The following is a 13443-nucleotide window of genomic DNA, read 5'->3' as shown; positions in this document are numbered from 1 at the left end:
CTGACAGTAAATCTCAGTAAGACAAAAATAATGGTGTTCCAAAAAAATTTCCAGTTTACTATGACCACAATACAAATCCATCTAGACACCGGCTTTTCTCTAGAGCACACAAAAAATTATACTTACCTCAGGTCTAAACATCAGCGCCACAGGTAACTTCCACAAAGCTGTGAAATATCTGAGAGACAAGGCAAGAAGGGCCTTGAAACATACAAGAAACATAAAATTTGACATTATTAGAACCCATTGCCCTTTATGGTTGTGAGGTCTGGGGTCCGCTAACCAACCAAGACATTCACAAAATGGGACAAACACCTAATTGATGCCCTGCATACAGAATTCTGCAAAGAATACCCTCAATGTAACAACATAAAACACAAAATAATGCATGCAGAGAAGAATTAGGCTGATACCCGCTAACGTCAAAATCCAGAAAAGAGACGTTCAATTCTACAACCAACCTAAAATGAAGTGATCCTCCAAACCTTCCATAACAAAGCCATCACCTACAGAGAGACGAACCTGGAGAAGAGTCCTCTAAACAAAAGCTGGCCCTGGGCTCTGTTCACAAACACAAACACAACAGCCCCCAGAGCCCAGCTCAGCAAACACAATTAGACCCAACCAAATCATGAGAAAACAAAAAGATAATTACTTGACAAATGGAAAAATCAACAAAAACAGAGCGAACTAGAATGCTATTTGGCCCTAAACAGAGAGTACACAGTGGCAGAATAACTGACCACTGTGACTGACCCAGAATTAAGGAAAGCTTGGACTACAGACTCAGTGAGCATAGCCTTGCCATTGAGAAAGGTCGCCGTAGGCAGACCTGCCTCTCAAGAGAAGACAGGCTATGTGCACACTCCAACAAAATTGAGGTGGGAAACTGAGCTGCACTTCCTAACCTCCTGCCAAATATATGACATATTAGAGACACATATTTCCCCTCAGATTACACAGATCCACAAAGAATTAGAAAATAAATCCAATTTTGATAAACTCCCATATCTATTTGTGTTGAAATACCACAATGTGCAATCACAGCATCAAGATTGTGACCTGTTGCCACAAGAAAAGGGCAACTAGTTGAAGAGAAGTAGGAGAGAGAGAGATTTTGTTTGGGCTACGTTCTGTTTCTCCCTCTTTTTCCTCTAAATACAAACATGAAACATATAGAACGAGTGGTAACTTACATTTTGACCCATGCTCACAATCTTTGGTATGAAGATAAAGGCCTACGTAACATTTTGACCATGCTCACGATCTTTGTAGTGAGATTAAAGGCCTAGGTAACATTTTGACCAATGCTCACGATCTCTGGTATATGAGAATAAAGGCCAACGTAACATTTTGACCCATGCTCACGGTCTTAGGTATGGAGATAAAGCGCCTAAGTAACATTTTGACCATGCTCACGATCTTTGGTATGAGATTAAAGGCCTACATAACATTTTGACCAGCTCACGATCTTTGGTATGAGATAAAGGCCTACGTAACATTTGACCATGCTCACGATCTTTGGTATGAGATAAAGGCCTTAGCGTAACATTTTGACCATGCTCACGATCGTTGGTGATGAGATAAAGGCCTACGTAACATTTTGACCATGCTCACGATCTTGGTTATGAGATAAAGCCGTACGTAACATTTTGACCATGCTCACGATCTTTTGGTATGAGATAAAGGCCTACGTAACATTTTGACCATGCTCACGATCGTTGGTATGAGATAAAGCCTACGTAAACATTTTGGACCATGCTCACGATCTTAGGTATGAGATAAAGGCCAACGTACCATTTTGACCATGCTCACGATCTTTGGTATGAGATAAAGGCCTAGGTAACATTTTGACATGCTCACGATCTTTGGTATGAGATAAAGGCCATGGTAACATTTGACATGCTCACGATCTTTGTATGAGATTAAAGGCCTAGGTAACATTTTGACCATGCTCACGATCTTTGGTATGAGATAAAGGCCTACCTAACATTTTTGCTCCAATATTTTGCAGAGCAAATGATCAAAGGAAATAGAAATGGTATGTATTGTTGGAACACTAATCAGACTAAAAACCATAAATATTTGAAGTGTTTGTACTATCTGGGCGTATTGCAGCACTGGTTGGACCTTTGCAGTGTCCTTACTGTTAGTTTTGCTTGCCTCAGAATGAGACACTGCACTGCCACTATCTCCAGCCTCAAGGGCAAGGCCTTTTTCAGTATTCTTGTTAGCCTGGATTCTTGAGCAGGAAACATAGCACATGTCAACACACACTTGGATGCTGAACATCCAAAAGTACTTGTCACATGGCGCATTCTTTTACAATGACCCTCACATCTGAAAGGATTCAAAAATACATGTGTCCTTAAATGACTCACATTCCAAAAATACTGAGCCTGAGAAATCCACAATGAAGATTGATTTGCGATATACAGTAGCCTACAAAAGCCATTCGTATATACAATACATACATTTATTTCTAACATGCAGTAAAGACTGGCCTTTAGTTAATATATATAACTAACATCAAGGCGGTGACCCGTTCCTGTAGGTTCATGCTCTAACAACATTCGCAGAGTAGACCCTGCCTCACACAGGAAGCGGCGCAGGTCCTAATCCGGCACTTGTCATCTCCCGTCTGGACTACTGCAACTCGCTGTTGGCTGGGCTCCCTGCCTGTGCCATTAAACCCCTACAACTCATCCAGAACGCCGCAGCCCGTCTGGTGTTCAACCTTCCCAAAGTTCTCTCACGTCACCCGCTCCTCCGCTCTCTCCACTGGCGTTCCAGTTGAAGCTCGCATCCGCTACAAAGACCATGGTGCTTGCCTACGGAGCTGTGAGGGGAACGGCACCTCCGTACCTTCAGGCTCTGATCAGGCCCTACACCCAAACAAGGGCACTGCGTTCATTCCACCTCTGCCTGCTCGCCTCCCTACCTCTGAGGAAGTACAGCTCCCGCTCAGCCCAGTCAAAACTGTTCGCTGCTCTGGCACCCCAAGTGGTGGAACAAACTCCCCCACAACGCCAGGTCAGCGGAGTCATCACCACCTCCGGAAACACCTGAAAACAACACCTCTTTAAGGAATACCTAGAATAGGATTAATAAGTAACCCTATCTACCCCCCCCCCCCCCCTTAAAGAGTTAGATGACTATTGTAAAGTGGTTGTTCCACTGGATATCATAAGGTGAATGCAACCAACTTGTAAGTCGCTCTGGATAAGAGCGTCTGCTAAATGACTTAAATGTAAATGTAATATATTGTTTCATATATCTTGGCTGTGTCTATATGGAGCCTAACTGAACAGCAGGAGATGGACGAGAGACTCCTGTTCCCATTAGACTAGCACTGGGCCTCAGAAGAACATGTTTTGTCTTCATAAACACTCAGTCATTTCATCCATCTGCATAAATCATTCATCTCACCTCCACTGGACAATGGCCATTACAAATAATGACACTTACCGCAAGAAAGAACGGAAGATAAAAAAGAAAGAAATGCAAAAAAAATCTGGCATATTGTTTTGTTGTGTTTTGCCTTCAGTTGCACTCTAGATGGACATTGTTGTTTCCATGGAGAGATACTTCACTATCAGAGTGACTCATCACTCACTTCATGTTGCCAGACACAGTAGATAAAGACAGAGATGTTGCTGGCAGTGTTGCTATGTGTCATTCTTCTCCTATGTTGTCATGGCAGAACAGAGAGTGATGTGACTGACTTCCTTCTTATTCTAGAACTATTCACATTCAGGTGCATTTAGAGGAGACGTCCTTATTCTAGAACTATTGACATTTAAGTGCATTTAGAGGAGACGTCCTTATTCTAGAACTATTGACATTTAGGTGCATTTAGAGGAGACGTCCTTATTCTAGAACTATTGACATTTAGGTGGCAATTAGAGAGACGTCCTAATTCTAGAACTATTGACATTTAGGTGCATTTGAGAGGAGACGTCCTTATTCTAGAACTATTGACATTTAGGTGCATTTAGAGGAGACGTCCTTATTCTAGAACTATTGACATTTAGGTGCATTTAGAGGAGACGTCCTTATTCTAGAACTATTACATTTAGGTGCATTTAGAGGAGACGTCCTTATTCTAGAACTATTGTACATTTAGGTGCATTTTAGAGGAGACGTCCTTATTCTAGAACTATTGACATTTAGGTGCATTTAGAGGAGACGTCCTTATTCTAGAACTATTGACATTTAGGTGCATGCAAAGGGAGATTCCACTCATGCAATTACAAGTTGAGATGTGGAATTCTTTGATGTGAACCCTGTGACACTAAGGCCTAGAATCAGATCAAGCCATAACAGGCGATAGCAGACCCCCACATAGTGGATGTTTTTCCTGTGTCGGAGGTGGGACTGCGTTGGAGCTGTCAAATCGGTGAGCAGCTGCTCTTGCAATCATTGTCACAAAGCCATACCTGTCCTACTTGTCTTAGAAGTTCAGAAAAATAAACTGTAGGCTATATAGAAATAATTGCACTCAAATTGCAAAATCATTTACCAAAATAATGAGGATTTTTTATTATCCTCATTGAGGTGTAGATTGCATCTCACATTCCAGTGTTCAAACTTGGAAACAAGACTGCATGGGATTTCTGTTAATCCGACTTTGTGCAGCCAATTCACTTGTGGATTTGACAGCTCTAACGCAGATCCACCTCCGACAAGTCAAAACAACCGCTATGCGGATGGCGGCTAAAGTGGAGCTAATTGAATAGAGTCCTAAAGGGGCTGACAGCAGATGACAGCATGAAAATAGACATGTCGTTGTGTGAGAACATTTATTTTTCCAATTTAGTAATCTACATACAGTATCTTATACGTCCCTGAACATAATATGATTATGTGTGTGTAAATGCAAATATGCTAGATGCTCTCAGAGCTACTAATAAATGCATCCCAAGGCAAGTGAAGGGGTTAAACCAAGGCCTCATACCTTTTAAAGCATTAATCAATTGTGTTATGATAAACTGTAATCACATCACTGGGCAATGAGCTTATTTTCCACTTGTCAAACCTTTCACCCTGACATTTCCCATGTGTCCCCCATGTGTGTGTGTTAACACATGTTTTGAGTGTTTTACCCTTCAGACACGATCAGAAGGTGGAAACCGCCTACGTTCATACTCCTCCTGTCTGGGCCCCACCTGGCTTTCTGAGGTTCTGAGAATAAGACTGGTTTTCTGAGAACACAAGGCTGCCGCAGGCCTGATGAAAACAGCCACCTGTCAGAGGATGCTTAGACTCGTTCACCTTGTTATGACTCTATTCTTGTGATGAAAGGTCAAGTTGCGGTCAAACCCACTTCTGAGCTTTTAATTGCTGACAAGATGGTTGCTGCTGTCAAGGGGAGGTTAGATTTATTAAAATGTTGTTGCCAGAGAAACTCACGCAAGGAGGACTGGGAGAGGCTATATGAGTTACAGGATGTCTTAGACATTTTGCAGAACCTGGGGAGAGCTATCATATATGTACTCTGTACCAACTTCTGCCTAAAATTGTATTACTAAAGGAGAATTGTAATACTTAAACAAAAAGTCTGTGTTTCCTTTCCATTACCAATGTATGTTTGATAATTATATAGACCTGATCATCTGTTGGAGAAATTGACCAACAATTGCCATTCCTTCCCCCACAGGAGTGTAATAGGGAAAAGAAAATAACTTCCTCTGGAACTCAACAGAATCACCGTGTGTCCCCCATTCCCCCAATCCCACCACTGTCTGTCTATAACAAATGCACTTGTCCACATATCACACTGAACAGTCTGCCAGTGGTAATGTATTTGTTCACTGACTGTCTATCTATAATGTATTCATAATGCATATTCATATCTCCCCTCCCCAGTAATAGCAGGCAAAGTGAAGTGGATTACAACACACACACACACACACACACCCACACCACACACACACCCACACCCACACCCACACACACACACACACACACACACACACACACACCACACACACACACACACACACACACACACCACACACTCACACACACACACACACACTACACACACACACACACACACACACAGCATCCTCCTGGATACCCTAGAACCACTCAAATTCGCATACCACCCCGACAGATCCACAGATGACGCAATCTCAAATCGCACTGCACACTGCCTATTCCCACCTGGACAAAAGGAACACCTATGTGAGAATGCTGTTCATTGACTACAGGTCAGCGTTCAACACCATAGTGCCCACGAAGCTCATCACTAAGCTAAGGACCCTGGGACTAAACACCTCCCTCTGCAACTGGATCCTGGACTTCCTGACGGGCCGCCCCAGGTGGTAAGGGTAGGCAACAACACTTCTGCCACACTGATCCTCAACACTGGGGCCCCTCAGGGGTGTGTACTTAGTCCCCTCCTGTACTTCCTGTTCACCTACGACTGCGTGGCCAAACATGACTCCAACACCATCATTAAGTTTGCTGACGACACAACAGTAGTAGGCCTGATCACCAACAAAGATGAGACATCCATTTGGGAGGAGGTCAGAGAACTGGCAGTGTGGTGCCAGGACAACAACCTCTCCCTCAATGTAAGCAAGAGAAAGGAGCTGATCGTGGACTACAGAAAAAATGTGGGCCGAACAGTCCCCCATTAACATCAACGGGGCTGTAGTGGAGTGGGTCGAGAGTTTCAAGTTCCTTGGTGTCCACATCACCAACAATCTATCATGGTTGGTGACACACCAAGACAGTCGTGAAGAGGCCACGACCAAACATTTCCCCCCCAGGAGACTGAAAAGATTTGGCATGGCTTCCCAGATCCTCAAAAGGTTCTCTAGCTACACCATCAAGAGCATCCTGACCGGTTGCATCACCGCCTGGTATGGCAACTGATCAGCATCTGACCATAAGGCGCTACAGAAGGTAGTACGTACGGCCTTGTACATCACTGGGGCCAAGCCTCCTACCATCCAGGACCTATTTTTGTATTTTTTTTTACCTTTATTTAACTAGGCAAGTCGGTTAACTTCTCTAGGGTAGGGGGCAGCATTTTCACGTTTGGATGAAAAGCATACCCAAATTCAACTGCCAGTTACTCATCCCCAGGAGATAAGATATGCATAGTATTAGTAGATTTGGATAGAAAACACTCTGAAGTTTCGAAAACTGTTTGAATCATGTCTGTGCGTATAACAGAACTTATTTAGCAGGCGAAACCCCGAGGACAAACCATTCAGATTTCTTTTTTGAGGTCACTGTCTTTTCAATGAGGTTTCATTGGGAAACGAGATTTCTAAGCGAATTGCTTGCAGTTCCTACGGCTTCCACTAGATGTCAACAGTCATGAGAAATAGGTTGAGGTTATTCCTTTGTGTAATGAAGAAATACGGCCATCTTGAAGTTGAGGCACAGGTGTCCTGGACGTGCGCTTCAATCAAACAGAAGGCATGCTATATATCATTTTAATCCTGTATTGAACACATATCATCCCGTCTTCAATTTTATCGATTATTAACGTTAAAAAAAAACTAAAGTTGTATTACAAAAGTAGTTTGACATTTATAGTAATTTTCATAGTAATTCATTTTAATTTGGCGCTCTGTATTTTCTCAGGCTTTTTGCCAAGTGATACAGTAGTGTCTTGCCTAAACTCAGATTTTTGGATATAAATATGAACTTTACCGAACATAAAATACATGTATTGTGTAACATGAAGTCCTATGAGTGTCATCTGATGAAGATTATCAAAGGTTAGTGATTAATTTTATCTCTATTTCTGCTTTTTGTTACTGCTCTCTTTAGCTGGAAAAACGGCTGTCTTTTTCTGTGACTTGGCTCATACCTAACATAATCGTTTGGTGTGCTTTCGTCGTAAAACCTTTTTGAAATTGGACACTTTGGCTGGATTTACAACAAGTGTAGCTTTAAAATGGTGTAAAATACTTGTATGCTTGAGGAATTTAAATGATGGGATTTCTGTTGTTTTGAATTTGGCGCCCTGCAGTTTCACTGGCTGTTGACGAGGTGGGACGCTACCGTCCCACATACCCTAGAGAGGATAAGAACAAATTCTTATTTTCAATATGTCAGAGGAAAGCAAATAAAATTGTCAGAGACTCCAGTCACCAAAGTCATAGACTGTTTTCTCTGCTACTGCATGGAAAGCGGTACTGCATGGAAAGTCTAGGACCAAAAGACTTCTTAACAGCTTCTACCCCCAAGCCATAAGACTGTTGAACAATTAATCAAATGGCCACCGGACTATTACATTGACTGACCTCCCCATTTGTTTTGTACACTGCTGCTATTCGTTGTTTTTTATCTATCTACTTCACCCCTACCTACATGTACAAATGACCTCTAACCTGTACCCCGCACACAGACTCGGTACCGGTACCCCCTGTATATAGCCTCGTTATTGTTTTGTTATTGTGTTACTATTTTTTACTTTAGTTTTTTTGGTAAATATTTTCTTAACTCTTCTTGAACTGCACTGTTGGTTAAGGGCTTGTAAGTAAGCATTTCACGGTAAGGTCTACATTTCTATTCGGTGCATGTGACAAATAAAGTTTGATATGATTTGATTTGATTAAAAAAATGAATCAGAAATCATTTCCGCTATTAAGGATGTTCAGCTATCCAGAAATACTGTTACACGGCGCTGTGAAATGATGGATGAGGATTTGAGGGAGTCCCTTAAAAAATACATAAATGAGTGCGTGCTCTTTTCACTTCAATTTGATGAGTCGACAGACGTGATCGACTCATCTCAGTTGTGCATTTTCATCAGAATGGTGTTTGAAGATATGACTGACAAAGAGGAACTTCTCAAAATCATATCGTTGAAAGGAAAAACTCGAGGCGCGGACATTTTTGTGGCATTCAAAGACTTTATTAATAGCACTCAGTTACCCATTTACAAACTTGTGTCCATAACTACAGATGGAGCACCAGCCATGACTGGCCACATCAATGGGTTCATCAAGTCAAAAGACCGGTCCATTCTAACAGATGATCACCTGGACACCTGCTTGAGGCTAGCAATCAGTAGCTACAACTCAGACCATGCTAAGCTAGCTGACAGCATGCAGTACAAATCATCCAATCAATAAGGTGAAATGTTATTTAATATTGGTGGGAGAGGGGAGGGGCGGGGCGGGGGGAGGGGGGTAGACCACATTACGAAGAGGGTGGAAAAAGTAGATCCTATGTAACTAAAGTCTGTGCACACCTAGTCTATAGCTTTCATTTCCAGAATTATTAGTGAACTTGACACAGTCAAGAAACTGTATGAATGTAGGTTATCATTTCTACACAGTTTCCATTTGGTTTAAGTCATTTTAAAGTATATTGAGTTAGTCCACAACCGCAATGTTTTTACAAATATATATACAGTACCAGTCAAATGGTTGGACACACCTACTCATTCAAGGGTTTTCCTTTATTTTTCCTTTTTTCTACATTGTAAACTATATAAACTATGAAATAACACATATGGAATCATGTAGTAACCAAAAAAGTGCTAAACAATATATTTTAAATTTGAGATTCTTCAAAGTAGCCACCCTTTGCCTTGATGACAGCTTTGCACGTTCTTGGCATTCTCTCAACCAGCTTTATGATAAATGTTTTTCCAACAGTTCTCTCAACCAGCTTCATGATAAATGTTTTTTCCAACACTAAGCGCAAACCAGATGGGAAGACGTATTGCTGCAGAACGATGTGGTAGCCATGCTGGTTAAGTGTGCCTTGAATTCTAAATAAATCACAGACAGTGTCACCAGCAAAGCACCCCTACACCATCACACCTCCTCCTCCATGCTTCACGGTGGGAACCACACATGCGGAGATCATCTGTTCACCTACTCTGCGTCTCACAAAGACATGGTGGTTGGAACCAAAAATCAAAAATTTGGACTCATCAGACCAAAGGACAGATTTCCACCAGTCTAATGTCCATTGCTTGTGTTTCTTGGCTCAAGCAAGTCTTTCTTCTTATTGGTGTCATTTAGTTCTTTGCAGCAATTCAACCATGAAGGCCTGATTCATGCAGTCTCCTCTGAACAGTTGATGTTGAGATGCTTCTCTTACTTGAACACTGTGAAGCATTTTTTGGGCTGGAATCTGAGGTGCAGTTAACTCTAATGAACTTATCCTCTGCAGTAGAGGTAACTCTGGATCTTCCTTTCCTGTGGCGGTCCACATGAGAGCCAGTTTCATCATAGCCCTTGATGGTTTTTGTGACAGCACTTGAAGAAACTTTAAAAGTTCTTGACTGACCTTCATGTCTTAAAGTAATGATGGACTGTCATTTCTCTTTGCTTATTTGAGCTGTTCTTGCCATAATATGGACTTGGTCTTTTATCAAATACGGCTATTTTCTGTATACCAACCCTACATTGTTACAACACAACTGATTCGCTCAAACACATTAGGAAGGAAAGAAATTCCACAAATTAACTTTTAACAAGGCACACCTGTTAACTGATATGCATTCCAGATGACTACCTCATGAAGCTTGTTGAGAGAATGCCAAGAGTGTGCAAAGCTGTCATCAAGAAAAAGGGGGCTACTTTGAAGAATCTGACATATGAAATATATTTTTTTTTGTTTTTTTGGTTACTACATGATTCCATATTTGTTATTTATAGTTTTGATGTCTTCACTATTTTCCTACAATTAAGAAAATAGTCCAAATAAATTGAAATCCTTGAACGAGTACTATAGGTTTGTCCAAACTTTTGACTGGTACTATAAATACAGTGCATTCGGAAAGTATTCAGACCCCTTCCCTTTATCCACATTTTGTTATTCTAAAATGGATTAAATGAAAAAAATTCCTCATCAATCTACACACAATGCTCCACAATGACAAGCGAAAACAGGTTTTTAGAAAATGTTGCTAATTTATTAAAAAGGAAAAACATAAATACCTTATTGAAATTGAGCTCAAACACATCCTATTTACATTGATCATCCTTGAGATGTTTCTACAACTGTTTCTACAACTTGATTGGAATCCACCTGTGGTAAAATCAATTGATTGGACATGATTTGGAAAGGCACACACCTGTCTATACAATGTCCCACAGTTGACAGTGTATGTCAGATCAAAAACCAAGCCATGAGGTCCAAAGAATTGTCCGTAGAGCTCTGAGACAGGATTGTGTCAAGGCAAGGAACCACTAAGATTCTTCCTAGAGCTGGCCACCATGAAAAAATTTAGCAATGGGGGGAGAAGGGCCTTGGTCAGGGAGGTGACCAACAACCCGATGGTCACTCTGACAGAGCTCCAGAGTTCCTCTGTAGAGATGGAAGAACCTTCCAGAAGGACAACCATTTCTGCAGCACTCCACCAATCAGGCCTTCATGGTGGAGTAGCCAGACTGAAGCCACTTTTTAGTAAAAGGCACCTAAAGACTCTCAGACAATGAGAAACAAGATTCTCAGCTCTGATTAAAACAATATTGAACTCTGGCCTGAATGCCAAGCATCACTTCTGGAGGAAACCTGCCACCATCCCTACAGTGAAGCATGGTGGTAGCAGCATCATGCTCTGGGTATTTTCTTCAATAGCAGAGACTGGGAGACTAGTCAGGATCGAGGAAAAGATGAACGGAGCAAAGTACAGAGACATCCTTGATGAAAACCTGCTCCAGAGTGCTCAGGACCTCAGACTGGGGCGAAGGTTCACCTTCCAACAGGACAACGACCCTAAGCACACAGCCAAGACAACGCAGGAGTGGCTTCGGGACAAGTCTCTGAATGTCCTTGAGTGGCCCAGCCAGAGCCCTGACTTGAACCCGATCAAACTACTCTGAAGAGACTTGAAAATAGCTGTGCAGCTACGCTCCCCATCCAATCTGACAGAGCTTGAGAGGATCAGCAGAGAAGAATGGGAGAAACTCAAGATTGTAGCATCATACCCAAGAAGACTCGAGGCTGTAATTGCTGCCAAAGGAGCTTCAACAAAGTACTGAGGAAAGGGTCTGAGTACTTATGTAAATGTTATATTTCCGTTTTTTATTTGTAATAAATTTGCATACATTTCTAAAAACCTGTTTTTGCTTCGTTATTATGGGGTATTGTGTGTAGATTGATGAGGGAAAAAACAATTTAATCGATTTTAGAATAAGGCTGTAACGTAACAATGTAGAAAAAGTCAAGGGGTCTGAATACTTTCCGATTGCACTGTATATATTTTTAATTTTTTTACTCAAACCACCCGTGGTCAGAATTGGACCCACTCCGTATTGGACCCGGGCCCTGTGTTTGACATCCCTGGTCTAAATGGTCTAGTAAAAGGGTGGGCAACCCCGCATCTCCCATTAGCCTGTAGCTAATGTGTTCCCTGATGCGGTTGACTGCTGCAGTCTCTAATAAACTGGCCTCATCTGACAGGACAGGCCGTATTGACACAACACACACAGCACACACACACCACAAAACACACACACAACACACACACACACACACACACACACACACACACACACACACACACACACACACACACACACACACACACTCAGAGCTGAGACAGTCCAACCAGGCTGAAAAATGAGCAGAACATTAAGTGCGTCCCAAATTGGCCTCATAATCCCAATATAGTGCACTTGTTTTCACCTTGGCCCATAGGGCTCTGGTCAAAAGTTGTGCACTATATAGGGAATAGTGTGCAATTTGGAACACATACCAGAACAGTATCTCCAATATGTAGCTGCTCAGCTGTGGAGAGAACATCCAGACACCTCGTAAATGATGATAAACCAACACTGTGTTGTGATCATATTTGTATCCTATCTGTAATGGCCTCCAGGTTCCTCTCCAGTGACCACCCTCCCTCAATGTTCTTACAGCTAATTATACTAGTCGTTAGGTTCATCCTAAGAACCAATCATTAGCCTGGTCTCAGATTTGATTGTGCTGTCTTGCCAACTACTATGTGTGATGATGACCATAGGAGTTTATTAGCTTCCACCCAGACCCTTGAACCTATCTAATTTCTACATGAAAACAAACGATTATGGATAGGACCTCAACCAATAAATACTGTTGACGTGGTATTGTAATATATTATCACTACTCTCTTAGGTCAACTTCTCAATTACAAAACAGGCACAGTATCTCACAACAATACCCCAACCTGCTGTAAGATGATTGTCTCGCTGACTAGAATCATTGTATCAGTGTAATTGTTCTGTTAACTTGTCATAATCCCCACCATAAGGCAGATGTATTAGGCATTCATTCACATTCTAAACAAACAAGAACACCATCTTCTGAGTCTGATGTGGAGGGGGGTGGTAGAGTGTGTGTGTGTGTGCATGTGTGTGCGCGCGCATGCGTGTGTGTGTGCGTGTGTGTGATGGAGGGGAACCGCACAGAACTCTATGGTGAATTCCTCTGAGGGGGTGTGGAGGTTGTGTGTGTGTGGAATGCTCTTTCATG

Source organism: Salvelinus sp. IW2-2015, linkage group LG4q.1:29, assembly GCF_002910315.2.
Source record: "Salvelinus sp. IW2-2015 linkage group LG4q.1:29, ASM291031v2, whole genome shotgun sequence".
Classification (NCBI taxonomy): domain Eukaryota; kingdom Metazoa; phylum Chordata; class Actinopteri; order Salmoniformes; family Salmonidae; genus Salvelinus; species Salvelinus sp. IW2-2015.
Note: the sequence above shows the minus strand (reverse complement) of the source record.